Source organism: Amblyomma maculatum, chromosome 1 (assembly GCF_055883805.1).
Source record: "Amblyomma maculatum isolate TAMU_Amacu chromosome 1, ASM5588380v1, whole genome shotgun sequence".
NCBI lineage: Eukaryota > Metazoa > Arthropoda > Arachnida > Ixodida > Ixodidae > Amblyomma > Amblyomma maculatum.
In genome coordinates this window covers 110,498,252-110,526,154 of record NC_139344.1, presented here as the reverse complement: position 1 = coordinate 110,526,154, position 27,903 = coordinate 110,498,252, and the positions used below count along the sequence as shown (strand labels likewise).

General features: G+C 44.3%; 1 long non-coding RNA gene across 6 annotated transcripts; it reads right to left on the bottom strand.

The window, feature by feature from the left end:
• Positions 1 to 2,771: 2,771 nt before the first annotated feature.
• Positions 2,772 to 24,625, bottom strand: LOC146203494 (uncharacterized). 6 transcript variants are annotated; one of them, XR_014703882.1, is made up of 7 exons: positions 24,371 to 24,625; positions 23,202 to 23,361; positions 20,826 to 20,905; positions 20,295 to 20,375; positions 13,602 to 13,674; positions 6,981 to 7,088; positions 2,772 to 2,886 (listed from the first exon to the last, which is right to left on the bottom strand). It is a non-coding gene; the product is annotated as an uncharacterized LOC146203494 (long non-coding RNA). The 6 variants fall into 6 exon arrangements; XR_014703883.1 differs by having other exon boundaries at positions 24,387 to 24,625; XR_014703881.1 differs by having other exon boundaries at positions 22,634 to 24,618.
• Positions 24,626 to 27,903: the final 3,278 nt, after the last annotated feature.

The window sequence follows — 27,903 nt, the reverse complement described above, 5'->3', positions numbered from 1 at the left end:
ATAGTACCCTGATGTGACAAGCAAGCCATTGATGCCTGTAGCACAGATGTTGACATTGTTCACAAGGCTCAATTACACTACTAGTGGCCCCAGCTTCCTTTATACGTACTTGGTAAGACCAAAAATGGGAAGACTGCAAAACTGGGTGGGAGGCAGCGTGTGTGTACAAAAGGGGGAGGCGGCTGCTACTTTCAGGCAGTGTCTGATGCGTCCTAATCTAAACATCCTAAGCATAAACACATGCAGCAGCAAGCATGCAATGCATGTCTAAAGCTGTGCGTCCGTCGAGATATCTGCAGACCGCCACCGAGCGTTCTCACTATGTCTCTACAGCCAACGCAAAACTGATCTGCATGCCCACCACCAGTTTTCTCTCAGCACCATAGGAGCGCTGTTTAAGTATTTTGATGCAAAACCATAACTAGCCCTTTAACACGTAATTTCGTCCGTGACCGTTGTTGGCTGCGTTGGTTCCGAAAGGAGAGCAGTCACGCCATTGTTGAGCATAGAGCAGCTTGGTAGCATAAGGCATGCGGCTGAGCTCAATAAGAAGGATCAGATAACATGACATTTGGGCAAAGCCTTTAACCTCAAGTACACTGAGTGGCTGCCCTTAGCTGAGATCGAAAGCGAAGCCAGCAGAGCATCTATATCTACAGTGGCTGCATTAGCTGTGCATCGCTGCCTACACGAAACGCAGTACACCAACTGTTTTCGCAGCCAGCGACACCTACTCTTGCTCGGCTAAAGTCTGCTTAGATTGATTTCCTGCTTAGTCGATGATGACGATGGTGCTAGTGTGGCCTCTGATGGAGATGCTCGAAATTATAATGCGGCTGTTGATTCCTCGATGCCGGTTCCACAAAAGCCATTCTTTGCAGGCAGAAGCCCCTTATCGAAAGATTTAGGACAGTGATTGTGCAGTCAGAAAGTTTGGTCAAAATCTGAAGTCTTCTAGAAAATTTGAAGGGTTGGCTGCAGGTATGCACGCAAAATGCCTTCCCCACAAGTGTGTCCTTGTCTGTGGAAGCCACCAAGCAGAGCAAACTTGCTATTAGTCCTCAAATTTGTACCGTAGCTCTGAACTAAGTAGGTTCAGAAGCACTGCTCATATACAGTGACAACCTGAAATGTGGAGCACCACAGAAGTATGTGATGATCAATTACAGCCCTGAAGTTAGTGATAGACCATGATTATGCATACTTGGTGTCAGAAGCTGGGATGTCAGGAGGGATGCCAAAGCCATACCCAGAAAAAATAATGTGCCAGAAGTTCTAAGTTGACCAGGGTTGAGCTGGGCTGTCACTCAGCCAATGCTTCAGAGAACAGATCTGTGCATACTCACTGTATCCACTTTAGTAAAAAGCTTGTAAACCCGCAGAACAAAGCCCACAGAGAGAGCAAATGATAAGATGTCAAGTGTTTACAAGGTGAGTGTCAGTCTATGAGCCCTCAAGGTCGCATAACTGCCAATAAATGAAAAGCAGGCATTCAGGGCTGCGTGGAGTTGAAGTGAATGTATTCTTATGACGTGAAGATTTTCTGTCACTATACTCAATCTCACAAGCTGTCTGCTGCACCTGGCCCATTTGAGAACATATATAGTAGGTAACTGTGCTCTTAATTGCCTCTCACCCCTTGAATTGGCCAGGGTGAAAGTAGTAGCACAATGACCTACTTGGACCTTTTGCAAACCTCAATGTGGCGCCTATCTTATATAGCAAAATCCTTGTGGGAGAATATTTTTGCACGTCCTGGGCGCACAGTCACGTGACACATGGGTGACGTAGCCTATATGTCACATACACATATCTCCTAGATTTTTTTTACAGAGGCATGCTCCTCAGTCAAAAGACGCGATGCGCGGTAGTGTAGTGCGCACCGATTCTGTACGTTTGCAATTTTTTGTTTTCGTTGTTTCTTCAGATAGTTTAGTGGGGCGGCTGGCATGCAATGCGATGCGGCGATTCTGGAGTCGTGAGTCTGCTTTTTCGCAGCATGCCGCCGGGATGGTGCGTTTGCTTTCTGCAGTCTAAAAAAAATGTGGAAGAGTACTTGCCGTGTGCGGGGCTGCATATATATTGAGTACCTGAGTGCGAGTTATTTGCACACACGCACGCCCATACGCGCTCATACACATGCAGTTTTGTAGTGGCGCAAAAAAAGTAATTCTGCCAAGACAGAGCATCTTCTAAAGGGCACGTAAATTTTGACGTTTGGATTAAGCAATGGAATTATACAAGATGTTTCACATAAGATTTGCTTTATGGGGTTTAACGCCCCAAAGCGACTCAGGCTTGTATCACATGAGGGGCTTAACTCAAGGTACAAAACCGGCCCATGTGCGGACACAGAAGCAGTCAAACCTTCGGTGCTACAAAAAAAGCAAGCGTGCCCAGTCAAAACGTACTACAGAACTACTACAGAAAAAATTCCTGTAGTTTGTAGTTTGTCGTATTTTTGGCATGTCGTAATTGTGTTGTTTGTCTTGTGTAGTTTTTCTGTAGTCTGCGTTGTGTAGTGTGTAGCAATTCTGTAGTCTGTCTTATGTAGTGTGTCGCATGTCTGTAGTCTGTTTTTTGTAGTGTGTCGCAAGTCTGTAGTGTGTTTTGTAGTGTTGTCCTTCTGTAGTCTGTCTCCTGGTGTGTAGTATTTGTGTAGTGAGGTGCATTTCTGTAGTCTGCCTCGTCAAGTAGTTGCTATTGATAAATTAACATACAGCTGCGGAGCACCAGCCTAGCTCTGCATTCCATGCATTCTTAAGTATGGCCATGCACATCAAAAACACCTTATTTGGGGCGAAACAATTTATTAGCACAATACTCCCGGCTGATGACGTTCCTTTTTCTTTTTTCTTCTGCTTGTGCAAGTTCAGCATGCCCTAGCTGAAGAAGAGAAAGACTGTGAGACTGCATGCTCATAAGAAATATACGTACGAATTCCAGAGCTCATAAGTATGCAACGTGTCAACAAAATGTCACCTAGCTATGCAGACCACTGCAGAATTCGGGAGACATCTGTTGACTGCAACAACACATTTCGCATGCACTGCATAGCTCGAATGACCAATTATGAAGAAAACCACACCATTTTTATAAGCACAATATGCTTCCTTGATAACAGATAGTGAACTCTCACCTATCCTGATCTTGTTAACTTGGCAATTTAGTCAACTTAGTGCTAGCAAAAGTGCATAGCTCCAATGATGTCCAATGCTTGTTAATTAGAGGCACTTATTTGTGCACCAATAATTACAGATCTCAGGCTTTCGCAACTCCTAGATTTAAGCGATGCAATGCTTGGCAGATCAGTGGTGCACGAGATGGATGAGAGGCGTTAGTTTTTTCCTGCCTGCTGGCTGCATTGCAACAGGTAGAACGAAAGGAAGAAGATGGTTTGCACGGTATAAAAAAAAAGAAGAACCCAACAAGGGTAAATAGGGTACACCTCAGGTCGCAGATGAGCCAACGTTTCGACAAGTGGACATCCCTTCGTCTGGGCATAGCGATCATCACTGGCAGGGGTTTAAATACGCTTTTGCTTCCGAAGAAGAAAAGCTGGGAGGAGAAAGTCGGTGTGAAAGAGTGGGGAGGAGAGGATGGGTGAGAAGAAAGTGGGTCATGAAGTGGGGAAAAAAAAAGACATCTTGAGTATGTACTTATCAGCCATGGAACCAGGGATTCTGTAGCCTGCAAAAGAAGTAAAAGCAGCAGTACCAGGAAAAAAAAGGACTACTATTCTGGTTAGGTGATTAGTCACCACTAAAGACTGTTTGGTGAAGATACACCTTACAAAGGGAGGCTATGCAAAGGGCCCTGATAAGGCATATATCTAGGGGGACAATTCTTAAAAGGAGGGGGTAGGGCGGGGAGTACATAGTCACAGGATAATAACCACATAGTGAAAAATAATAATAACCTTAAGTGTGTATCTCAACCTGGAACCAGAGATCCTGCGGCCTAAAAAGAAGTAAAAGCGGCAGTACCAGGAAAAAAGAAAGAGAAAAATATCATAGTACCGGGTAGATGATTAGTCACCACTTCCGCGGGTTTGGTGCAGATACACCTTACAAAGGGCCCTGATAAGGCATATATCAAAAGAGGACAATTCTTAAAACTTTCTGCGAAGGGGGCGGGGGGGGGAATACAGTCACAGGATAATAAGCGCACAGGGAACCAACACTGACATGAGAAAAAAAAAAAGAAAATAATAATGATAATAAAAAAAAATATGTGAGGACAAATTCAAGCAAAAAGTGATAAGGAGGAAATGTGTTTAGAGGAAGGTGTAGGGTTATGCTATTGCGGAAGGGAATAGGGTGTACTTGCGTTGTGAATAAACTATACAATTAAGGCTATGTGAGATTGTTTTTCCGAATAGTTATGATGGAGAGGGAATATACGTAAGGGATTCTAGCGTTCCCTTAGATATATTTATTCCCGCTGGTTCCAATGTTCTAAATTTATGAATTAGATACGCTTCTCTATATTTTCTGTCCCTTGCAGATTTAAAGCCAAACTGGAGAATATATAATTTAATTTCTTCGAACTTATGGTCTTTCTGATTGAAATGCTGGGAAACTGCTTTCGGGAGGTTTTTGCCTACGTCTGCCCGATGTCCATTAAGCCGCATGTTCATTGGTTGTCCTGTCTCTCCGATGTACTGTTTATGACAAAAGGAGCATTCTGGAAGGTAGATAACGTTTGAAGATGTGCAGTTAAAGCCTGATTTCATGTGAAAAGTGAAATCGCTTGCATTGCTTTTAACCGTGGTGTCTTTTTGTATATGACTGCACATCTTACATCTAGGTCGAGAGCAAGGGTGTGGTTGTGTTGGATGCTTGTTGTCGAGTTTAGAATGTACTAGAATATCTCTGAGGTTCGCGTTACGTTTGTATGTCACTCTTGGTGTCTCCGGAAATATTTTCTTGAGGCGTTCATTACACGTTAGCATGGAATGGTATTTCCGCAGAATATTGTTTATGTTTGGAAGGGCACTGGAGTATTTATTACCAAAAGAAGGCTGTCGTTCGCTGTTGGCCTTTGGTCGTTTCGTGAGCACACCGTTGCGGTTTAAAGTGCTTGCTTTTTCGAGGGCCGTATCATGGGAGTTACCGGGATAGTTCCTCAGGATTAGTGTTGCTTTCAATGAATGTAGTTCGTTTAGGTAGTCACTATCATTGCTACATATTCTTCTAAGCCGTGTCGCCTGTCCTACAAATATTCCTTGTTTACAATGTCTCGGATGATGACTCGTAAAATGTTCTATGTCACCAAGAGTGACATACAAACGTAACGCGAACCTTAGAGATAATCTAGTACATTCTAAACTCGACAACAAGCATCCAACACAACCACACCCTTGCTCTCGACCTAGATGTAAGACGTGCAGTCATATACAAAAAGACACCACGGTTAAAAGCAATGCAAGTGATTTCATTTTTCACATAAAATCAGGCTTTAACTGCACATTTTCAAACATTATCTACCTTCTAGAATGCTCCTTTTGTCATAAACAGTACATCGGAGAGACAGGACAACCAATGAACATGCGGCTTATTGGACATCGGGCAGACGTAGGCAAAAACCTCCCGAAAGCAGTTTCCCAGCATTTCAATCAGAAAGACCATAAGTTCGAAGAAATTAAATTATATATTCTCCAGTCAGGCTTTAAATCTGCAAGGGACAGAAAATACAGAGAGGCGTATCTAATTCATAAATTTAGAACATTGGAACCAGCAGGAATAAATATATCTAAGGGAACGCTAGAATCCCTTAGGTATATTCCCTCTCCATCATAACTATTCGGAAAAACAATCTCACAGCCTTAATTGTACAGTTTATTCACAACGCACGTACACCCTATTCCCTTCTGCAATAGCATAACCCTACACGTTCCTCTAAACACATTTCCTCCTTATCACTTGTTGCTTGAATTTGTCCTCACATATTTTTTTTTATTATCATTATTATTTTTTTCTCTCTTTTTTTATTTTCTCATGTCAGTGTTGGTTCCCTGTGCCCTTATTATCCTGTGACTGTATTCCCCCCCCCCCCTTTGCAGAAAGTTTTAAGAAATGTCCTCCTTTGATATATGCCTTATCAGGGCCCTCTGTAAGGTTTATCTGCACCAAACCCGCCTAAGTGGTGACTAATCATCTACCCAGTACTATGATTTTTTTCTCTTTTTTTTTCCTGGTACTGCCACTTTTACTTCTTTTGTAGGCCACAGGATCTCTGGTTCCAGGTTGAGATACACACTTAAGGTTATTATTATTTTTCACTATGTGGTTATTATCCTGTGACTATGTACTCCCCGCCCTACCCCTTCCTTTTAAGAATTGTCCCCCTAGATATATGCCTTATCAGGGCCCTTTGCATAGCCTCCCTTTGTAAGGTGTATCTTCACCAAATGGTCTTTAGTCGTGACTAATCACCTAACCAGCATAGTAGTCTTTTTTTTTTCCTGGTATGGCCGCTTTTACTTCTTTTGCAGGCTATGAAATCCCTGGTTCCATGGCTGATAAGTACATACTCAAGATGTCTTTTTTTTCCCACTTCATGACCCACTTTCTTCTCACCCATCCTCTCCTCCCCACTCTTTCGCACCCACTTTCCCCTCCCCAGCTTTTCTTCTTCCGAAGCAAAAGCGTATTTAAACCCCTGCCAGTGATGATAGCTATGCCCAGACAAAGACAAGTCCACTTGTCGAAACGTTGGCTCATATGTGACCTGAGGCGTACCCTATTTACCCTTATTCGGTTCTTCTTTTTTATACCGTGCATTGCAACAGGTGATGATCATTTTGCTCTCCTCTCACTGGCAACATATCAGAAGAGCTCGACGAGGAAGACGATCACCACACCCATGATGACAATCATTACCTGCTACTGTGATGCTGAACAAATTATAACAGCCAACCACTTAATTCTGCCTAAACTGGACAGAAGAATCAAACATGACCATGAGAAGATATTTACCGCCGCAGGTTACAGCACTTCTCGCCAGGTACCTTGCCACCTTTATGTAGCGCTTCTGCAGCTCATCGGCAGGGCAGGCCTTCGCCTTGAGGTAGTGCCACAAGGAATCTGCAATATTAGGTAATAGGTAATATCAGTGTGGTTAAATATCAATATTACAATCTGACTAGGTTCAAAACTACAAACACTCATCCATAATACCACAGTGCAGATACAACCTGCAAAGTAATATAGGAACGAAGTGAAAGCAAGAACAATGCATGCAGAATCAATGACTGATACAACTCGACTATTTACACAATTACTGTAAGGGGATGGGGAACAATAACCATTTGGACAACAAATAATTTAATGCAATTAGAAATTGTGGCACTGTTTGCACTATATACTACAGAAACTAGTGCAATATGGATTGCAAGGTAAGTCTGCATCAATTATCGACATCACAAGGCTAGTTACTTCCACTGTAGGACAAAGTACTGCTTTACTGATTTTCAATTATCCCTGTTTTGCTTTACCTGCAGCCATCTTCCCTGCTACAAGCATACTAATCATATCTCCCAACCAAATTCTTTTCTATTCACAGCTTACAATTTCCTCCTGTCTGAAACTGCTCTGCTACTCAAACTGACCATAAGTTTCTCTTATACCCTAGTTACTCGGCTAGCTTAATCACGGCTACCGAACTTAAGCATGGTTAACTGCCAATCGCGGTTCGCTGCTGTTACACAGCTCACTGCCGTTCTCAGTTACAGCAGTTATTGCCCATTAAGTACAACAGCTGAAGCGACGCCGTGATTGGCAGATTGAAGCTGCATTTACAAATATCCTATTTATAAATGGTTCCCGGAGTGTCGTACCGACGAGGTGCCAACAGCGTGGTCAAGCACCACACAAGGGCAGCACCTCCTCGACCACCGTAAACATCATTGCGGTGGCCCCTCCTCCCGCAAACCGTACGCGAACAAAACAGCATATCGCTAGTGCCAATGTCAGAAATGAAGCGAGCAAAATTTGTTGGTGTCTGGAATACTGAGTAGATTACCAAAATTGAATCACTCTTGAGAATCGCTGACCAGTGGCAAATTGCTGCTAAGAGCGATAACCGCGACAAGTAAGTTTCAACTCAAGCCAAAGCCAGCTGCCGCCGGTGCAAATTGGGCTCAACCGCCCTGCCTGTACTAGCTCTGCGATTTTTGCTTTGCAAAAGTTAACCATATCATTCTTTTACTATGGCAGATTAGGATTCACATAGGTAGTTTCATGAGTAGACCAATTAGAAAAGCGTCGCTCAGTACCAAAGCGCCGACCGCCGCTTGTGCTTAGAAATGGTTTGGATTATGCCTGGAGAGTAGTTCAGCACTTTTTATTTTATTTTATTTATGGCGCTGAGTTTGCCACACGGCATAAAAGATGGTGGTAGAGTCACAGGAATGTGTGGAGTGCGGCCATGTGCAAGAAGTCACATAAACTGCACGCATAAATGTTGTTTGTTATCCATAAGTGGAAATGAGAGTCATTAGTCGGTGCAAGTCCAGCTTTTCGTAAAATGATCTTGCGTATATGCAAAGTTCCTGGGCATATCCATATTAGATGCCAGACAGTGGTGTCGCAAGCGGGTTCTTCGCAGTGTGGGCATTTGTCGGGAACTGAAATAGTAGTACTTTGCCACTGGTGTTAGTTCAGCACTTCTGAAGCCGATTACTGCTGGAATTACCCGGAAAAGAGCTACATTGGCATCTTCGCCATGACTTCAACAGTGCGTGGCTACAGTACATGGGTGGCTGTAGTAACTGATTAAGTAAAATGAATACGAAAAAGTTTAATGTATAACAAAAAGGTCAACACTGTTAAACTTCTGGGTCAATTGCTAGCGCATGAAAGGAGGACAATGATATGAATGACTTGAAGTGTGCTTTTCATATGACGACTCTTTTTGATAGACTTTCCGCTGCTCCAAGCACCAATTTACTCTAAAGAACAAGATTACCTCGGAAGGAGACTGCAGCCATGACATTAGGAGCCGCCTGCTTGTGGGAAAGAGAGCAGTGGTTAGCCTTGACCGCCTAGTAAGAGCAGAGATATTAGTCTGCCAACCAAGATCCGTATAACTCGTGCTATATGGTCTTTCCAGTTGTGATGTATGGATGCGACAGTTGGACTGTGAAAAAGGCTGACCGCCGAAGAATTGAGGCGTTTGAATTGTGGTGTTTGCAAAGACTCTTGAGAGTTCCTTGGACTGCCAGAAGATCAAATCAGTCGATATTGTCGACCATAAACCCTGACTGCTCATTGGAGGGTCAAATTCTAAAGTTAAAGCTCAGCTACTTTGGTCATCTGATGAGAAGAGAGGAGTCGCTGGAGAAAGATTTGATGTTGGGAAAGGTTGAGGGTCGCTGGAGAAGGGGTAGGCAGTGAACGCGATGGTTAGATGGCATCCTCGAGGCACTGCAGATGAAGTTATGTGATGTTAGGAAGATAGTGAGAGACCAGAAAGCGTGGCGTGACATGGTCCATAGGGTCACGAAGAGTCGGACACAACTGAACGACTGAACTGAACTGAATAGGGAACTAGGAATCATATTTCTAGCCCTATGTACCTGAAACTGAGGAGACAGAAATTCATCGTATAGTTCTTTGTAACATTTTCTTATAGTGCGCTGCCAAGCTTTCATCTTGGTCGATAAAAAAAGTGTCACGCCTGTTTCCTCGTATAGATGCATCAATGTCATTCACAGGTTAATATACACATGAAGGCTTTTAGGAGTGCTCTTATTTTGTTCTTTTCGCTGTATAGGAGAGGTGCATGAGCACAACTGCAATGTTCTCCATGAGCGCATAGCAAAATTTGAGCAATCTGCCATCTTTTTTTATTATACTTGGAACATTTTTATTTAAATTCAAGTCATCTTATAACTGCTTATTTTGCAACCCTCATAACCGAATCCACTTTGGGGCATTAAACTCAATATACCATATGTACCATATTTAAATATACTGTTCGATCAGAGTTAGGTTTTACGTGAATATTGAATTCGTTCTGCAGGTTCCTGATGACTTTCAAAAAAAAATTTATTGATCTGAGAAATAACACTGCATAACCTTGCCGGGATACTAATGATGCTCACTCGCTTTATAGGGCTGGTTATGAAGTCACTCATTGAAACTCGTGAAAGTGAAAACAGAAAAGCTACATCAGAAGACAGCGCCTGTTTAGGCAATATCGGGCTGGAGTGTCCGCTTAAGATAACTACAGTTACCTTCGCAGCAGCTTTTGTGTCCTTTTCTGTACGAACACATGGGCACTGCAGGTGAATGGGTTGTCAAGGAGTTTTGATTAAACTTCTTATGAATTGACAGTATATAAAACAAAATGTCCACAAACTGCAGGTGTTTGCTATTGCGCTCTTCGCCGTGCGGCCAAAAAGTAGGTGCGACAATTAAGGGTTGTGAACTACCTGATCAAGTTGCAGTGCAGATGTGCAATGCATGATAGCTGCAAAGGCAATTCGTCGCTGAAGGGTCTACTTGTAGTGCTCATGCTGCCCTTTGCACTCATCTTTATCAGACAGTAAGAAACATATGAAAACAGGTGCCATTTTCTTTCTTGTGCCTCGTGGTGTAACTGACCGCACCACAGCTTGCAGGAATACCCAGAACTATGCTTGAAAACCAAACAGACGGCTAGGGTTTTTGCCTACACCCCAAAAATCGCTGCTGTCACCAGTGCCACCGCATCTCCACTGATTTCACTGGCTGACGCTTGTCTATATAGTACCAAAAGTGTGAGCAAAATGGCATCTAGCTCTGCAGACCCCTGTGGAATTAGGGAGCCATCAGTTTACAAGATAGAACACATTTCGCATGCGCTGTACTACTCTAATGTTCACTTATGAAGAAAACTGCTCCATTTGTTATAAGCAAAATGCACTTCCTTGAACAGCATGTGGGACGAAATGGTGCATGATACCCAGAACAGCAGTGCAATGACGACAAACACGAAAAGAGAAACACTACACAAGCACACACTACCAATTATAACACAAAACAGAACCCCAGCTTTCACTTTCACACCCAAGTACATCACACTAAAACAACTCTTCTTTCCTAAATACTCAGATATACCTGGCCAACAATAGATGTTAGTAACCCTCCCATCCAAGGTGAGGGGTGGACTTTTTTTTTATTTCCCAAACTTGCCATAAGGCATACATAGAAAATGCTTTACATAATTTTTGAAATAAAGTTTGCGAAATAAAAAAAAAGTTCACCCCTCACATTGTCTGCGCAAGACAGTTACAACTTCTGCCACTTAGACACACACTAAAAGATCACCACACATCTGCAGCTGCCATGAATCATGTTCACTCACAATACATCTAAAAAGAGAGTTCAGTTCATGAGTCTTAAAAAGAAAAAACACATCAAGGCAACCCTTCTTGCAGTCGCTGATCACTTTGGCCAATCTGCTCAGCTGCAGTTTTTTACATAACATGATGACATTTGCTCTAATAGCTTTCTTCTGCACAAGCAGAAAATTCTTAATTCTTCCTAAAATTCTTCACGGTAGCCTTCTTTTCATATAGGCCAGCCAGAACCACTTTGAAGCCCCCTTTTTCCATTTGAAGAAGACGAAGGTTATCATCTAAAAACATTATTTAGAGTATGTTCCTGCAGTACTAGATCCATCTTCTGAGAAGTCCTTGGGGTACAATCCAGCCCATCCAATATTCCCCTCATGCACCACACAACCCTGGAGGCTTTGCAGTGGTTCTGGCTAGCCAATACTAACAGAAGGTGACCCAGGCAATTAAGAATTGTGTACTTGTATAGAACAAAGCTAGTAGATCAAAAGCCATCGCAGTATGTAATTAACTGCAGCTGACCAGATCGGCCAAGGTGATCAGTGATTGCAAGGGTTGCCTTGATGCATTTTTTCCCTGTTAAGACTCAAACTGGATTTGCCTTTTAGATGCATTGTGAGTGAACGCAATTTGTGGCAGCTCCAGATGTGTGGTTGGTTTTTTAGTTTGTGTCTCAGTGGTGGAAGTTATGAGTTCTGTTTGGATGATGTGAGTGATGGATTTGGTCTTGTATTCGCTGCTTGGACGATACCTGGGATGTGAGGGTTGCAAACATTTACTGTTGGCCAGACATATCTGCTTAGGAAAAAAGAGGTGTGCGAATATGAAGGACTTGTGTGTAGAGAAGGAAATTGTGCTTGGGCATTAAAGACGAAGTTTGCATTCTGTTTTGTATTACAGTTGGTAGTGTATGCCTGTATTGTGTTTAATTCATAGTGTTTGTCTTTGTTGCACCACACTTCCTTGAAGTAAGGTAGTGAGCTCACATTTATACTCATCATGTTAACTCAGAAAGTCAGTCAACTTGGACTCTGCATGTTTCTAGCAAAAGTGTATAAAACTCAATGGTGTTCAATAGAGACATTTAGTTCCACACCAGTCAATACAACATTGGCATTCATAAAACCTAGCTTTGAGCAGTGCAATGCTCGGCAACTCAGTGGTGCAAAGGGTAGACGAGAGGTGTTGAGAGTTTTTTCCTGCCTACAGGCACATACTTTGCTGTCTGCATTGCAGTAGCTAGTGTTCCTGTTGCTGGCTTCTTACTTGAGAAATATGAGAAATGTTTAACAGCAAAAATAAATCAACAAAAGATGAGAATCATAAACTGCTACTTGTGCACAAATTATAGCAGCCAAGCACTTCTGCAACCTAGAGTAGCTCATCTGAAATGGGAGGGTGAGATCCCAATCAACCCATCAAGTTGACCCTTGGAACAGAGCGGCATCAGAGCTGCCATCCCTAAGCCGAGTAATTTGGAGGGGTTGTTAAAAGGGCTTTACATCTGTGTCTTGTGCTTTCACACAATGCAGTAGCTTAGTACTGCATGCTGATGCATATGTGCCAGATGATAGAGGCGAAAATAAGAAACTAGTCATTTAGCAAATAGCAAAGTGCCCAGAAGAAATGAGCATGGGCAGGACATGTAGTGTGAGGAGAGGATAACCAATGGACGCTTAGCATAACAAACTGGATTCCAAGGGAAGGAAAGCTTAGCAGGGGCAGCAGAAAATTAGGTGGGTGGATGAGGTTAAGAAGTTCGCAAGGGTCAAGTGGATGCAGCTAGCACAGGACCGGGTTAAATGGAGGAATATGGGAGAGGCCTTCGCCCTGCGGTGGGTGTAGTCAGGCTGATGATAATGATGATGAAGGTGCATGTATATGATTGACTATCTTGTGAAATGAAAATAAATATGTAAAATAAATATCAATGAGACAGCTGCACAGTGCAGTAGAGAACTACATTGACTGCCCAGAGAGCTAGCCTTGAAGACAGAATGTGGAGCTTGAAAGGCTGCCCACATCACCATCACACTACCTCTCAGCAGGAGTGACTTGTGGTCAGTGGGCTGCCAAAGCTCAATGAATCAGGAAGACTGCATTTGTAATAAATGCTCAAACTCATTAAGTTACACTTATTGAGTTATGTTTATTTTTCCCTCCCAAGGAATAAATACTGGTGCAAAAGTGCTGAAGACCATATAAGATTACCATAAAACCTCCAATATTTTTTTCGGTATAATGAGCAGAAACACACCTTTTGACTGCTTTCCTGCCTGTTGTGAGACTGCAGCATCACCCAAAGAGGCCTTGGCACTCACAGTGGTTCACTGTTATTGAAACAAAAACAACAATTAGTGTTTTGCACACACAAATGTTCTACCCATAAAAAGGTTTTTTAAATGTGCAACAACAGCACAGCCCATTCTAGTAAAAAAAAAATGTTTTTCTTTAGCTACAGTAAAAGAAAATTTTAGCAGTGACAGAACAGCTAGCATGAACAGAACAACTTTGAAGGAAATATTTAAGATCCGTCATAACATCAATTATGATATACTAAAAGACGTGGCTCATGAAAGGGGTGCGTGAGGTGTGGTCCGCACAGAGTGCAGCACTCAGAGGGTGCAGCTGGGCAGTGAAAGAAAGGAAGTGGTGGGGAGCAAAATGAATTATTGTGTAAAAGCGCGTATTGGTACTGCTGAGACACTGACTGGAGAATGCGACCTTCTCGTGAACTAATTGTTCTGTTTGGAGTTCTTGAAAACACAGGCCTTAGTTTATGCCAGACTCCATGCCAAATTAATGTTGAACTGGGCCTGTGCATGCGGGTGCACCCTGAAAACACCAGCATTAATCTGATACCCATCAGAAACCCCTGCACAAAAGCATGTTAGATGACACCAGTCAGCAGCCGTACTGCCATGCCTCTTTTTCTTTATATGAAGTTCAGTCTCCTTTCCCAAGCGGGCATTGCTGGCAGTATCTCTCAGGCAGTTGTCTTGTTCATTTATCTCCTGTGCCTTTCTCGCTACTCGATCCAGTCCCATCCGCCTCACAATTTCAAAACGCCGAAAGGCACAGAATGCCTGTTGTTGAGTGGAATGGCAAGTCAGATCATGACGTGCTGACCACAAAAAAAATATGAGAAGGAGGGCACTTTTAGAAAGGCCAGGTGCTTTAAAAGGAGAATTGAGAATGTACCCAAGGGTGCTCACGTAGTGCATTATTCTCTCTGGAAAAGGCAAAGTCATCGTTAAAATGAGAAATTCAACTGAAATCATTAACAAAATTGAGCCTGGGGATGCCCCCTGTCTCCCAGCTCCAAAAGGCCATTTGGCGCTTAACATTTTTTGTTGGTATGGCACCAATCAGCATTGGTAACTTTGCAGTCTAGATGCGGAAATCAGTCTGCACCTTTTCGAGGTACAAGTGGACTTCCAATACTTCTCATACTGGGCAATCACCTGTCTTAATTAAGCCACTTAGTTAAGTCAATGAATGTCCTCGCAACTTACACATGCTAGTGCTTCTGCCTTTTTTGGAAATATGTTCTTTTGACGTAATGTTTTAATGAATTGTCATTCCTGGGACAATATCGCTGCGTCTAAGGGTTAAAAAAATACACTTTACTTGTTCTGCATGGTTGGGTGCAAAAGCAAGCTTGACTTCAAAGGAAACCATGAGGACAGAGAAGGAAGTTACGAATTGGTGCTTAAAACATGGGGAGGGAGAAAGGGTGCCGCTCCTTTGCACCAGGTGCGGGTGACCCTAGAGACGCCAGTGCTAAAAGAAACAAATGCATTCCTGTAAAATGTATCTTTTAATTGAGAATATATTTTGAAAAACCTTCAATCGTTTTGTGGAAAATTCTTTTCACCATATCCAGAACAGCTGCTCCTGAACAAATTTACGACTGTGTATCTTAAGCCTGCTGAAGAAGCTGACGTTGAGAGATTTTATGTGGACCTACAATGCCTTTTAAACCGCACCCCATCATCAGACATCGTTTTTCTCATAGGAGACTGGAATGCTAAGGTCGGGAGTGAAGAAATATCCGGAATTACAGGCAAGTTCGGTCTTGGTGAGCCAAATGAAGCTGGGCAGAGGCTAGTAGAGTTCTGTCAAGAAAACAACCTGACCATAGCGAATACTCATTTTCAACAGCACAAGAGGCGCCTGTACACATGGATTTCACCGGACGGTCTGTACAGGAATCAGATCGATTATATTATTTGCCGGCAGAGATGGAGAAGTGCTATACAAGCAGTAAAAACAAGGCCTGGGGCCGATTGTGGCACCGATCATCAGCTTCTTGTTGCCAAAATTAAGCTTCGATTGAGGAAAACGCAGAAAACTAGAAGGCCTTTCAGGTATGATCTGGATCAGATTCCATTAGAATATGCTGTGGAAGTGAGGAATCGATTTCAAGAATTAGATCTACAAGACAAAGAGCCCGAAGAGATGTGGACTGATGTTCGTGATATAATACAAGAAGTTGCTACTAAGGTAGTTCCAAAGCAAAAGAAATGCAAAAAAGCAAACTGGTTATCTGAAGAGGCTTTGCAAATAGCTGAGGAAAGGAGGATGGCAAAAGGTATGGGGGAAAGAGAAAGATACAAGGTTCTCAATGCGGATTTTCAGAAAATAGCAAGGAGAGATAAGAATGCCTTCCTGAACATACAGTGTCAAGCAGTTGAGGACAACAGCCAATTAAGGAACACAAGAGCTCTGTATAAGACAATCAAAGATATCAAAGGAAGCTTCTGTGCTAAGCTGGGCGTGATAAAGGACAAACGAGGCAAGGACCTCACTGAAGCCTCAGAGATAAAGAAGAGGTGGCAGGAATACACAGAAGAACTGTACAAGAAGGACCCGGATGTGCAAGCCCAACGTAGGACGGTTGTGATTACTGATCTCGAGCCGGGCATCCTGAAGAGTGAAGTTGAATGGGCCTTAGCCAGCCTTGCTAAGAACAAAGCTAGCGGAATTGATGGTATTCCAGCTGAGTTGCTTCAAAACCTCAACCACGACGCTGTTAACACACTGCATACATTATGTCAAAAGATTTGGACAACCCTGCAGTGGCCACAGGATTGGAGGAGGTCAGTTTACATCCCCATTCCAAAGAAAGGCAGTGCCAAAGATTGTTCCAACTACCGCACGATCGCGCTTATTTCGCATGCTAGCAAGGTGATGTTAAAAATCCTGCAAGGTAGGCTGCAGCAGTATGTGGATCGGGAGCTTCCGGACGTGCAAGCTGGGTTTCGCAAGGGCAGAGGAACTAGAGACCAAATTGCCAACCTTCGCTGGATCATGGAAAAAGCAAGAGAGTTCCAGAAACCCATTTACTTCTGCTTTATTGATTATGCAAAAGCGTTTGACTGCGTAGATCACAGCAGATTGTGGCAAGCTCTCCAAGAGATGGGAGTTCCAATTCACCTCATCTGTCTCCTCAGGAACCTTTATGAAGGGCAAGAGGCCACAGTCAGAACTGGTCATGGTCTTACTGATTGGTTTCCGATTGAGAAAGGGGTGAGGCAAGGCTGCATACTGTCGCCCTGCCTATTTACCCTATATGCAGAGTGCATCATGAGGAAGGCCGGTCTGGACGAGCCTTCAGCTGGAGTGAAGATTGCTGGAAAACGTATCAACAACCTTAGATATGCGGATGATACCACTTTAATGGCAGAAAGTGAAGTGGAACTCAAGAGACTTCTGATGCGCGTACAAGAAGAGAGTGAGAAGTTTGGGCTTAAACTGAACATTAAAAAGACGAAGATCATGGCGTCTTGCCCTATCAAGTCCTGGAGCATCAATGGACAAGATGTGGAAGCTGTGACAGATTTTCTGTTCTTGGGCGCCTAGATTACCTCGGAAGGAGACTGCAGCCATAAAATTAGGAGACGCCTGCTTCTGGGAAAGAGAGCAATGGTTAGCCTTGACCGCCTAGTAAAGAGCAGAGACATTAGTCTGTGAACCAAGATCCGTATAACCCGTGCTATGGTCTTTCCAGTTGTGATGTATGGATGCGAGAGTTGGACTGTGAAAAAGGCTGACCGCCGAAGAATTGACGCGTTTGAATTGTGGTGCTGGCGAAGACTTAAGAGTTCCTTGGACTGCCAGAAGATCAAATCAGTCGATATTGTCGACCATAAACCCTGACTGCTCATTGGAGGGTCAAATTCTAAAGTTAAAGCTCAGCTACTTTGGTCATCTGATGAGAAGAGAGGAGTCGCTGGAGAAAGATTTGATGTTGGGAAAGGTTGAGGGTCGCCGGAGAAGGGGTAGGCAGCGAACGCGATGGTTAGATGGCATTCTCGAGGCATTGCAGATGAAGCTATGTGATGTTAAGAAGATAGTGAGAGACCGGAAAGCGTGGCGTGACATGGTCCATAGGGTCACGAAGAGTCGGACACGACTGAACGCCTGAACTGAACTGATCGGTGAAACAGTAGCAACAGCCAGAAAAGTAAACTATTGCTCAAAGCAGTGAGACTGCAACTCGACACTATTACATCGCACCACTGGCTTGTGACAGTGTACTCAAGTTCCCATCTTAGCATCTTCTTTAAGGAGAAGTACATGTGCCCTCATAACCCCGTGTACATTCCCCCTCCCTCGTAACTTAACGAGATTGGAGGAGGTTTCCCTTAGGAGGATAAGAGCTGGGGCGGCCCTTACTCCGTCGGTAACATGCCGATGGCAATCTCAAGCAGACATCGGACCAACCACATGCCCGAAGTGTTCCACACCAGCTGAAGAAGTGAGCATTCGCCACCTGCTGCGGACTTGTGCAGGGACAAAGGCATCAAGGACACAGATTCTGCGGGAAGTGGGACTAACCACAACAAGGGAAGAGGACTTCTCTAAATGGCTCACCGACAACAATAAGAGCGGGCGCCTGCTCCGGTTCCTTACGGAAAATATTTTACATCAGTTTCTATAATATGCCTTCTGGCAAGCTTCCGATAAAAAAAAAGTGATGACAAACTTCCCCTTCCCTCTCAAAGCCGCCTGCCAAGCTTGATAAATTTCTAGCGTGCTATCCAGCTGTCCTGATGTTGATGGTCATGACATCGAAGAGCGCACACCACCAGTGAGAAAGCTCATCGTGCTGTCGCAGAGCTATCGGACAGCCGAAATTAAGTGATGTTTTTCCTGTTTATTTTTTTTTTAATATCTTGAAGTTATTGTCAGTCACATACATCCCATCCTGCCAGTTTGGGCAACATGACCTAAGGCATTGCATCAGCCATTAACATGCTCACTTGTTCTTTAATACTCTCTTCAGCATTGTTTCTGCAATGTGTTCGACATTTTTTTCAGTGAGTCCCCTGACAACAGCTTCAGTTTAATGGCTGGATACATTGTCCCTTATGCAAATGTCATGAGGAGATTGTTAGGAATATGAATCACAAACATAATCTTCATTATGAAAAATGAAAGGTGATAAATAATAATATCTGCTACCAAAAACCCAGTTCACACTGGAGGAACACATCAGCGGCATGAACAAAACACATTTGCCAGCAAGCCAGAAATTTTTTCACTACAAACTTGTTTCCAAAGAGCTGAGAAACAAGGCACGTTGCCGGGTGTTGCCTCGGGCAACGAAAACTAAATGCAGACAGCGTCCGTCAGCATTATTTGATTTTTTCGCCAGCTGAGCAAAACTTCCGGCAACAACACACCACCACAGCATGCACTTAAAGGTAACTGACCATTTTTTAACAGTTTCCATGCATCAAGACAGCACTTAAAGAAAACTCTTCTTCATCGCTTTGTTGCATGACGTAGCATGACGCCTTGCAAGCAGTCAGACAGGCTGCCGTTGAAACCAGCTGTGCTGGTGCCGCATGTTTCCCTTTCTCCTCCATGCACAGTATTTGACCCCAGAAATGAGCACGCAGGCAGTATGGGACTATACGAGTGGCTATGCTTGAGGAGCAGTAAGGGAGCACTGTCAGTTTTTTTTTTTTCAGTGAGACAAGGAGCTCGCCAAGTGTTCCCGTAGAAATTTCCACTGTGTAGCTGGGTGACAGGTACATATTTCCAGACAGTTATTGTTAAAGTGGCGAGATGGTTGCCAAAGCTATGCAAATGTGCTGTTGGCAGACAAAGGTTGACCAAATGTTTCTGCAGTGTGAACCAGGCATAACAGTTTACTTAGTGTGACAATATGCTTCTATCAAAAACAATGGCTTGTTTCAGCAGACTTGGCACTGAGTCTGACGGTAACTTTTTACTGGACTAAGGATACTCCTATAACGGATAAGATTCTCTATCTGGTTTCATCCAAAAACTTTATAACTTACCATATGAGATCTACATGCTGCTAAAAATATGCCACGGCACCTAATTTAAACAGTGCTAAGAGGACTCACTGAACAGAATATCAAGCGCATTTGCAGAGGCAATAATAAAGACAGTATCCAAAAAGAAGTAGCACTGCAGCAAAGCACGCCATCTCTTGCTGTACTGGGTTGAAGTGCACATTGCGATAGCCACCGATGCTGCATCTCGGGTAGTTTTCCGGCATACCTGGCCGCAGTACCTCGTTCTTTCAGCAGTTTGATAGATCACGGCCGTCCCACTGCTTTGCCACAGTGCAATATGCACTCCTCTTCATTACAACCATGAACAGCAGAGCTGCCGAACGCCACACTAGAAACTTGTCTGGCAATCCCCCGTGCAAGAGTGAGAGCGAAATTTTTCATAACTCATGGCACTTTGGCCACAAGCAAGCGGCACTATACAACAGTGTAGCACTACTGATTCTCTGTGGCAATGAGTGGTGGCCAATTTAGTTTTTTAGCCGACAATACATACCATATACTAGATAGTATTTACAAGGCTGAAGCATTTATGTTCTTATGATTTTAGCAAAATTCATAAAAATTCTGTGCCTGTGAGAACATGCAAATATCTGAAAAGCATAAACATTTCCTACCTGATGGCTGTGGCAGAGGTAGAAGTGGTACAGTGCTGCTGTGGGACCTATGGTTTGTACTAGCTGAAGGCTGGTTCGGGACTGAAAGGTAAAGAAATACAGCGAATTGTTTAATTTCTAGCAGATATCTCTGACACTTTCGAAATTTTGCCACACTCTACAACTAATGTTTATGCAACTCAAGCGGGGAGGAAGTAAAAAATTCCCCTCATCTAAAGTTTTTTTATTTCTGAAGACCACTGGTACTATTTTACCCTCCACCTCTGTAAGAGGACACTTCACAGACATTGACAAATGAGTTTTAAAGGACACTGAAAAGTCAGGTTACACTAGCATGGCCCTAAAGCCACTACGCTAGTCTTATTGGTTATTCATTTACTTTCATTTACAGTTTATAGTACATACCACCCTGTTTAGCATGCAGTCGGTTCATGCATTTGAATCCTTAGATTTAGAGCAGGAAGGTACTTTACAAACGTTATGCATATTTGTAAAGAACATGAGAATATCTGTAAAAGAAAAAACTCACACCTGGTGGCTACAGTGGAAGTATGACCAGTGCAGTGCTGCTGGGGGAACTACGGCTTGTATCAGCTAAGGCTGGCTTGGGACTGAAAGTTAAAGGAGCACATAAGATGGTTTCATTTCCAGCAACTACCTCTGAAACAGCATTCTAAATTATTCACTCTTTTTCAACTTAGGTGTATGCTATTTGGCTTCTTACATTTGCTTTTTAATTCCCATGGCTGAGTACTTGCAATTGTTGAAAACCACTGGGACAATTTTACACTCCTTCAAAGTAAGCGGGCACCTTAGAGGGACTGAAAACTAAATTGAAAAGGGCACTAAAAGGAAATGGTGAGTCAGGTTGCACTGATTGCCATACATCAGATGACAACAAATATGCTCTGTACCAAATATTTGCCTTTATAACCAAGATATTTGTATTAAGGCAAAAACCTGCAGCCCCATTAGAGGCACATTTCTCAGGGCGGTCATGAATGACATAAATATGACAGCTCGCAAGGAACAACTTTAAGCTTGTCAGTGGGAAACAGCTATTGCAATATGAGGACAGCAGAGTGGCAATTCAAGAAAAGAATTCAGTTTGCACCTCTGCACCTTGTTAAAGCAAGTAAAGCAGTGGCACTTCTCTGCTGCTTAGCAGTTACACAAGAACTTAGCTTCTGCAGATTAGTTACCCTAACAATCGTATGAAAGCATTGTTATCAGGCAAAAGGCCAGTCAATTGCTAAAAAAAATATTGAAAGCATCGTTGCAAGGCAAAAGGCCAGTCAATTGCTAAAAAAAAAATTAATGAAAGCATCATTGTCAGGCAAAAGGCTAGTCAGTTGCTAAAAAAGAATAATGAAAGAATTGTGTTTTGAAAAGAATTGTTGTCACGCGAAAACCCAGTCAATTGATAAAAAAAAATTAATGAAAGAATCGTTGAGTGTCGCCGCTGGTATGCGTGCCGCTACAGGGATTCTACTACCTCCAAAACCTCGCCGCACGCTCGTCGAACCACCAAGACGATTTGCACTGCAGCCCCGTGTGACAGTGCAACCAGAGCTCGTGCTTCTATAGGGCGTGGGGGCGATCTTTCCTCTCTCTTGCGTGCACTCCCTGCTTCTGCACTGCACTTGCGGTTCTTTGACTTTGTGAAACTAAAGTAGGCTATGAAACTCGCTGCAAAACCCAGTAGAACTGCGTCTAGCCAGACCACAGCTATCGCGCAACCCTTCTTTGTGTGTAAGGGGGGGGGGGGGGTTGAGGACTCAGCAAATAGCTTGGTATTGCGCACTTTGTCTCATGATTTGTTTTTCACAAAAGGGGGGGGGGGGAGGAGGGGGTTGTTTAAGGCGGAGTCACACTGCGGAAACAGCTGGTCAACTCTGTCCGTCAACAGCGTGTTGGCGCAGTGTTGGCGACCCTGTCACATCGCGCCAACACGAACTATTGGGAAACATGTCGTTGTCGCCCTCCAACAGCTGCCGCGAACTTGTTCTCCTACAGTTGGGCGACACCGTGTCACACCGCGGAAACTTGCTGCTCGTTGAGTCGCTGATGTCAGGAGCCGCCCATTTTGCTACTATTTCGCCCAAATTCATGCGCTATACACGTGCCTGTGAAAAATTTAATAGACAAAGAGGCTGTCCCAATTACGCTGAGCTTGCTTTAATGATGAACGAGGGCACTGTTATTGTGGGACCCTCGGTTCGGCTCTCACTGTGGTCGATCTCCTCAGGTCCCGTCCTGAGAAATGATGAGCAGTTTGGAGGAATGGGCAGAGGCTTACGGCAGAGAAGACATTACATGAGATTTATCTACATACTTACAGGAGTACAGGAAAGTCACATGAGAGGCATTTGTGAGGCCTCGACCGTGAGAACACGAATCCGACAGACCACCACCATGGCTTGCAACACAACACGAGTGGAATTCCTCGTCCGGACGACGAGTCGGCGTTCTGACCGCACAACCATACAGCTCGCCCACGCGAGCTTCGCTGATTCGATCACGTCATACGTCTTATTAATAATTAACGACTCGATTACAAATACACTTCTTCATTTCACACACGCACGTTCGCACACAGTTTTCAAACATCCGCTCTCTGTGCTGACGCACCACTCACTCCTTCGCCCATTTCTTCACGTGCCCGCTCTCATTGTCGACGCACCACGCACTGCTGCTCGGTGTCCCGTGATCGCACTCTCTCGCATCAAAGCATGGACCCTGTATTTGCTGCGCGCTAGGCCCATTCCACAAAGAAAACACCACTACCAAAACAAGGTAAACACGGATGGCACGGCGCCAGCCACCGCGGCGCCGAATCGTCGGGGGGACGCTGCAGATGGGGGTTGTCAGTTTACATGTTCTCAGGCACACACACGGGACGCTCACGTTTGGTTCAAGGTTCCCACAGCCGCCGCCAAGGCGGGAATTCCCGGCGCAATAAGTCAGCCGACGACGTTACGGCTGGCAGGCAAGCGCATATCATCGCCACCCGCGGGAGGCGCCGTTGCCGAAGCTCCGTGCCCTTGCCAACGGGTGAATGCGCTGCCTGCAAGATGCCACAACGTGGGAAATGGTTTGCATGGAAACTCTGCAAAAAAAGAAAACCGTATCTGCAAGTAGGAAATTCGCAGGAATGAGTCAATCAGCTCAAATATGAGTACTTTGGTTGGTCTGTTGTCGTCCGGAAATTCGCCCGGCCAGCGAACAGGCCGAACAGCGTTGACGGACACTGTTTCCTGCTTGTTTTGGTTGCCAAACACTGTCACACCGAGGTAACACTGCAGCAACCTGTTTGGCTTCCCGACTGTTCGTGCGGTGTGACATGCTGTTGGGGAACAAGTTGGTTCGGAAACTTGTTGACGGCTTGTTTGGCGAACTTGTTCGGTTGATGTCGCTGTTGTGTTTCCGCAGTGTGACTCCGCCTTTATACTGCGCACAATTTGTCCCGTAGTTGCCCATGATTTTTTTTTTTTTTCAGAGGTATCGCGCGAACGGGCCCCACAAATCTCTAGATGGACCCTTGGGGTCCGCAGTGTTTATATTGCACACTTTGTGCCGTAGTTACGCATGATTTTTTTTTTTTTTTTTACGGCTATCGTGCGAACGAACCCCGCAAAAATGTCTTGATGGACCCTTGGGGTCCGCAGTGTTTATATTGCACACTTTGTGCCGTAGTTACGCATGATTTTTTTTTTACAGCTATCGCGCGAACGAACCCCGCAAATCTCTAGATGGACCCTTGGGGTCCGCAGTGTGTATATTGCACACTTTGTGCCATAGTTACGCATATTTTTTTTTTTTTTTTACAGCTATCGCGCGAACGAACCCCGCAAATCTCTTGATGGACCCTTGGGGTCCGCGGTGTTTATATTGCACACTTTGTCCTGTAAGTTAGTCATGAATTTTCTTTTTTTATCCGCGCATGTCGTGGAATATGTGTCTGCATATTTACTTGCACTGATTTTCAAACCTCAAATATAAATAACTGAATTCACAATGGTGACATGTCTAAATAACAGCCGCTTGAATGCATAAAGAAGTGGAGAAAGGCTTACCTGTCGATGTACTCACCCCTAGCTGCCTCCGACCGTATACCGAGACGACACAGAAACACTCGAGACGACGACGGATCCACCGCTGTTAGTTCACGACGCTCGCTGGGACTAGGAAAGAAGCTGATGCCGACTTGACACGCAGGTAGAAGTAAAATACGGCAGAGAACACAAAACGCGACCCAGCCCACCGAGATTCAACCAAGCAAACGGCCATTTGCAAACAGCTGCGTAGTACGGTAACTGTGGAGCAGTGACTCGTGAGAAGGCGCAGACGATATATATAAATACAAACGCGCCAATAATTATTTGAGGCTATTTAATTATTAAAACAAAAATTAAACCGGTTTTTGAAAGGTTTTTGAGAGCCAAAATAAAGCTTTAGTTTTCTTTAACTTTTAACCAATGGTAAGCATTGGCAGCCCTTCCGCGGGAAGTTTGAAATTGTGGATTGTTGCAGTGTGCGTGCTTTTGTCCGCATAAATTAGCAGAATGGTATCCTAGCGAGTACTGCCCATCATGTTCCCTTTGCGGAGATCAGAGGGCAGACCTATAGTACATTTTGTTTAAATGTGAGACCTTGAAACCCCCGGAGGGCCTGTAGATTACCGATTCGGAACAGTGACAGGCTGCATTACTTAGCTCTGATCCAGGCCGGCAACACGCCATCACGGCCTGGGCCAAGGAGGTCGCCGAGAGCTATCGAACGACGACCACCCCCTAGGCGGCTTGAGGGGAAGCGTCCTCTCACGAAGAAAAAACAAACCAAATTCTCATCAATAAAGTTTTCCCCTCCGAGTTTGGGAACGGCGGTGAATGTAATGGTTATGTTATCCTGGGTACACTGCGGTAAATTAGTTTTGAATGTATAATGACCGTCTCAGTCCGACAGCGCCTGTTCGGAGACACTCAGTTAAATGTTTTTGTGAAACAAGTCTCTTGCGCGACACATATCAGCGAAAAAAAATGCGTCCCGCGACACACATCTCTCGAAAGAAATGCGGCGCGCGACATACATTCCGCGACAGAAATTAGTCATGCGACACATCCCAAGCAGACATCTGTCGCAAGTCAGAACCCGCAACAGATATTTCTTCCGTGCGACACAACCCGCGACAGGCCTCTTTGTCGCACGACAAAGGACAAGAACAATGTTTGTCGCACGACAAAACCCACTACAGACACCTTTGTCGCAAGACAAAGGACAAGACAGAAGACTTTTTTGCGACAGAAACCACTACAGGCAATTTTGTCGTTGCGACAGAACCCGCGACACAAGTATCTGTCGCACGACAAAAGCGCGACTGAGACGCTTGTCGCACGACAAAAATATGTGTCGCGCGACATATTCACGACACAAAATTCTGTCGCGCGTTTTGATCATACTGCTCTGTGCTTTGCCGAGGCAGCTCCAAGCCATCACTCACCTGAAACCGTGCTGCCTGCGTTGGCCAGCCTGCCCCCCCCCCCCCCCCCCCGATTCATTCATTTTTTCCACACTGCTAAGTAAAAAAAAAAGAAAAGCAAGCATGCACACTGCTCTGTGCTTTGCCGAGGCAGCTCCAAGCCATCACTCACTTGAAACCATGCCGCATGCATTGGCCAGCCTGCCCCTCCCCCCCCCCCCCTTCGATTCTTTCATCCTTTCCGCAGCTAAATAAAAAAGAAAGCATGCATACTGCTGTGCGCTTAGCTCGCAGGACAGCTAGACTCCCCTCCCATTACCTCCACTCCCCCTTCCCACCCGCCACTCGTTTTAAAGGACGGCCAACATCCCAGCACCCTTGCGTCCTTCCCGCGCAGACCAGGCAACCCTTTTCTCACTCCCTTCCAATAGAATGAAAACAAAAGACCATGCAAGACATGCAGGAGTGACATAGTCACGTCAATTTTGTTAAAACGAGGTTTGGGTTGCTGTGGCCTGAGCAGCAGTATAGGGAGCGCTCAAGATTTGATTGCTTCTTTGCGCAGCGCATTTGAGCACAGGGCTCGATCGGCCACCTTTGTACCTTAAGTTAAACCCGTTGTGTGAAACGATAGTGCCGGAAAATTGTTGGTTCATAAGCTAAGCCACATCTTTTTTGAATTTACAGCTTAATTTCAAGCACCAACGTTTATGTGCCCTTAGAAGATGCTCTCAGTCTTGACAGTTTTCTTTTCTGCCACTGCAAAACAGCATATGTGTGGCGTGCGTGTGTGCAAGTAACTCATGCACCAGCCTTGCATGTTTTCATTACAATGAGGAAAACAAATGTACAATCCCTGCAGCGCACTGTGAAGAAGCAGACTCTTGACTCCGTGTCCTTGCATTGCTCGAATACCAGCACACCCGCTAAACCACCAGAAGAAAAAGAATGAAAGCTAAGCAAAAGATTGCCAACGCACGGAATCGGCGCTCACTCTAAATTCCCCTGCATCATACCTTTTGACTGAGCAGCGCTTCTCTCTCAAGAAAAAAAAAGATACAAACTCCACAAGATATGTGTACGTAACATATAGGCTATGTCACTGATGTATCACGTGATTGTGCACTGAAGACATGCAAAAATATCCTCCCAATTCCCATTGGAGCAGAAGTTGGGTGTAATGCTGAATATTTCTGTATCAAACCTCATGTTATGCACGAATCTGACGAGGAGCATGCCTTCACTATTGAAAACCAGAAGGGGCGGAAGGGGGGGGGGGGGGTATGAATTTTGTTTCTGATTGGAGCAGGTAATGAATGTGGTCATTGTCACAAGAAATGTCTCCTCGCAGCCGCCTATTTCTGCCCCCAAAACAAGTTTGGCCGCCACAGTGAAGGGGTTTGCGCTGAGCAGAGAAGCACTGCAGAAATATTCTGCCAGAAAAACTCCATACTTCATTCATGGTCTATGATTACATATGGCATAGTATTATCAATAACACTCCCCTCTTTTCTCTTTTGACTTTACATACAAAATGTATTCGCACTACGTTTACCTACCAAAAAAGTGCCTTTTAGAGAGGAAACTTGTCGGAGCTGATTTATAAGAAAGCAGCCATCAACAGGTCTAGTTGAAGACAGGAAGACCAGAAAAATAACCCTCCAGAAAGGTCTTCAAGAAGTTCCAATTTGAGAAAAATTTATTCACAGCAGCTTTGCATAAATGTTGTGTGAAATTTAGGAAAACAGACATGCTGAAAAAAAGAAAAATTAAATAGGGACAAGAGAGGTGGCAACTGTGAAAAGAGAGCCACCTGTAACCCTGGTCTGGACGCATGCCAGGCTGTCACTTTGGGTTTATATTATAAAGGCTCATGCTGTCTTCGATTGTTCCCTCTGAAGTGCACTTTTAGTTTTCATGTAGGCTCACTTTTAGAGAAAAACCATGCAATTTTTTTTAGAAGTTTAAGAAGCAAATAATTTCAGGAGTTCCAAAGCTCCTTGAAATAGTTCCTGAAAAGCAAGGGTACTCAATGATATCAAAGGCCTGTGTAAACCACACTCCATGATCATCATATTGAAGGGAACGGCTTACCAGACCAGCCTCTGGGGCCTGTGCCCAATAAAGTAT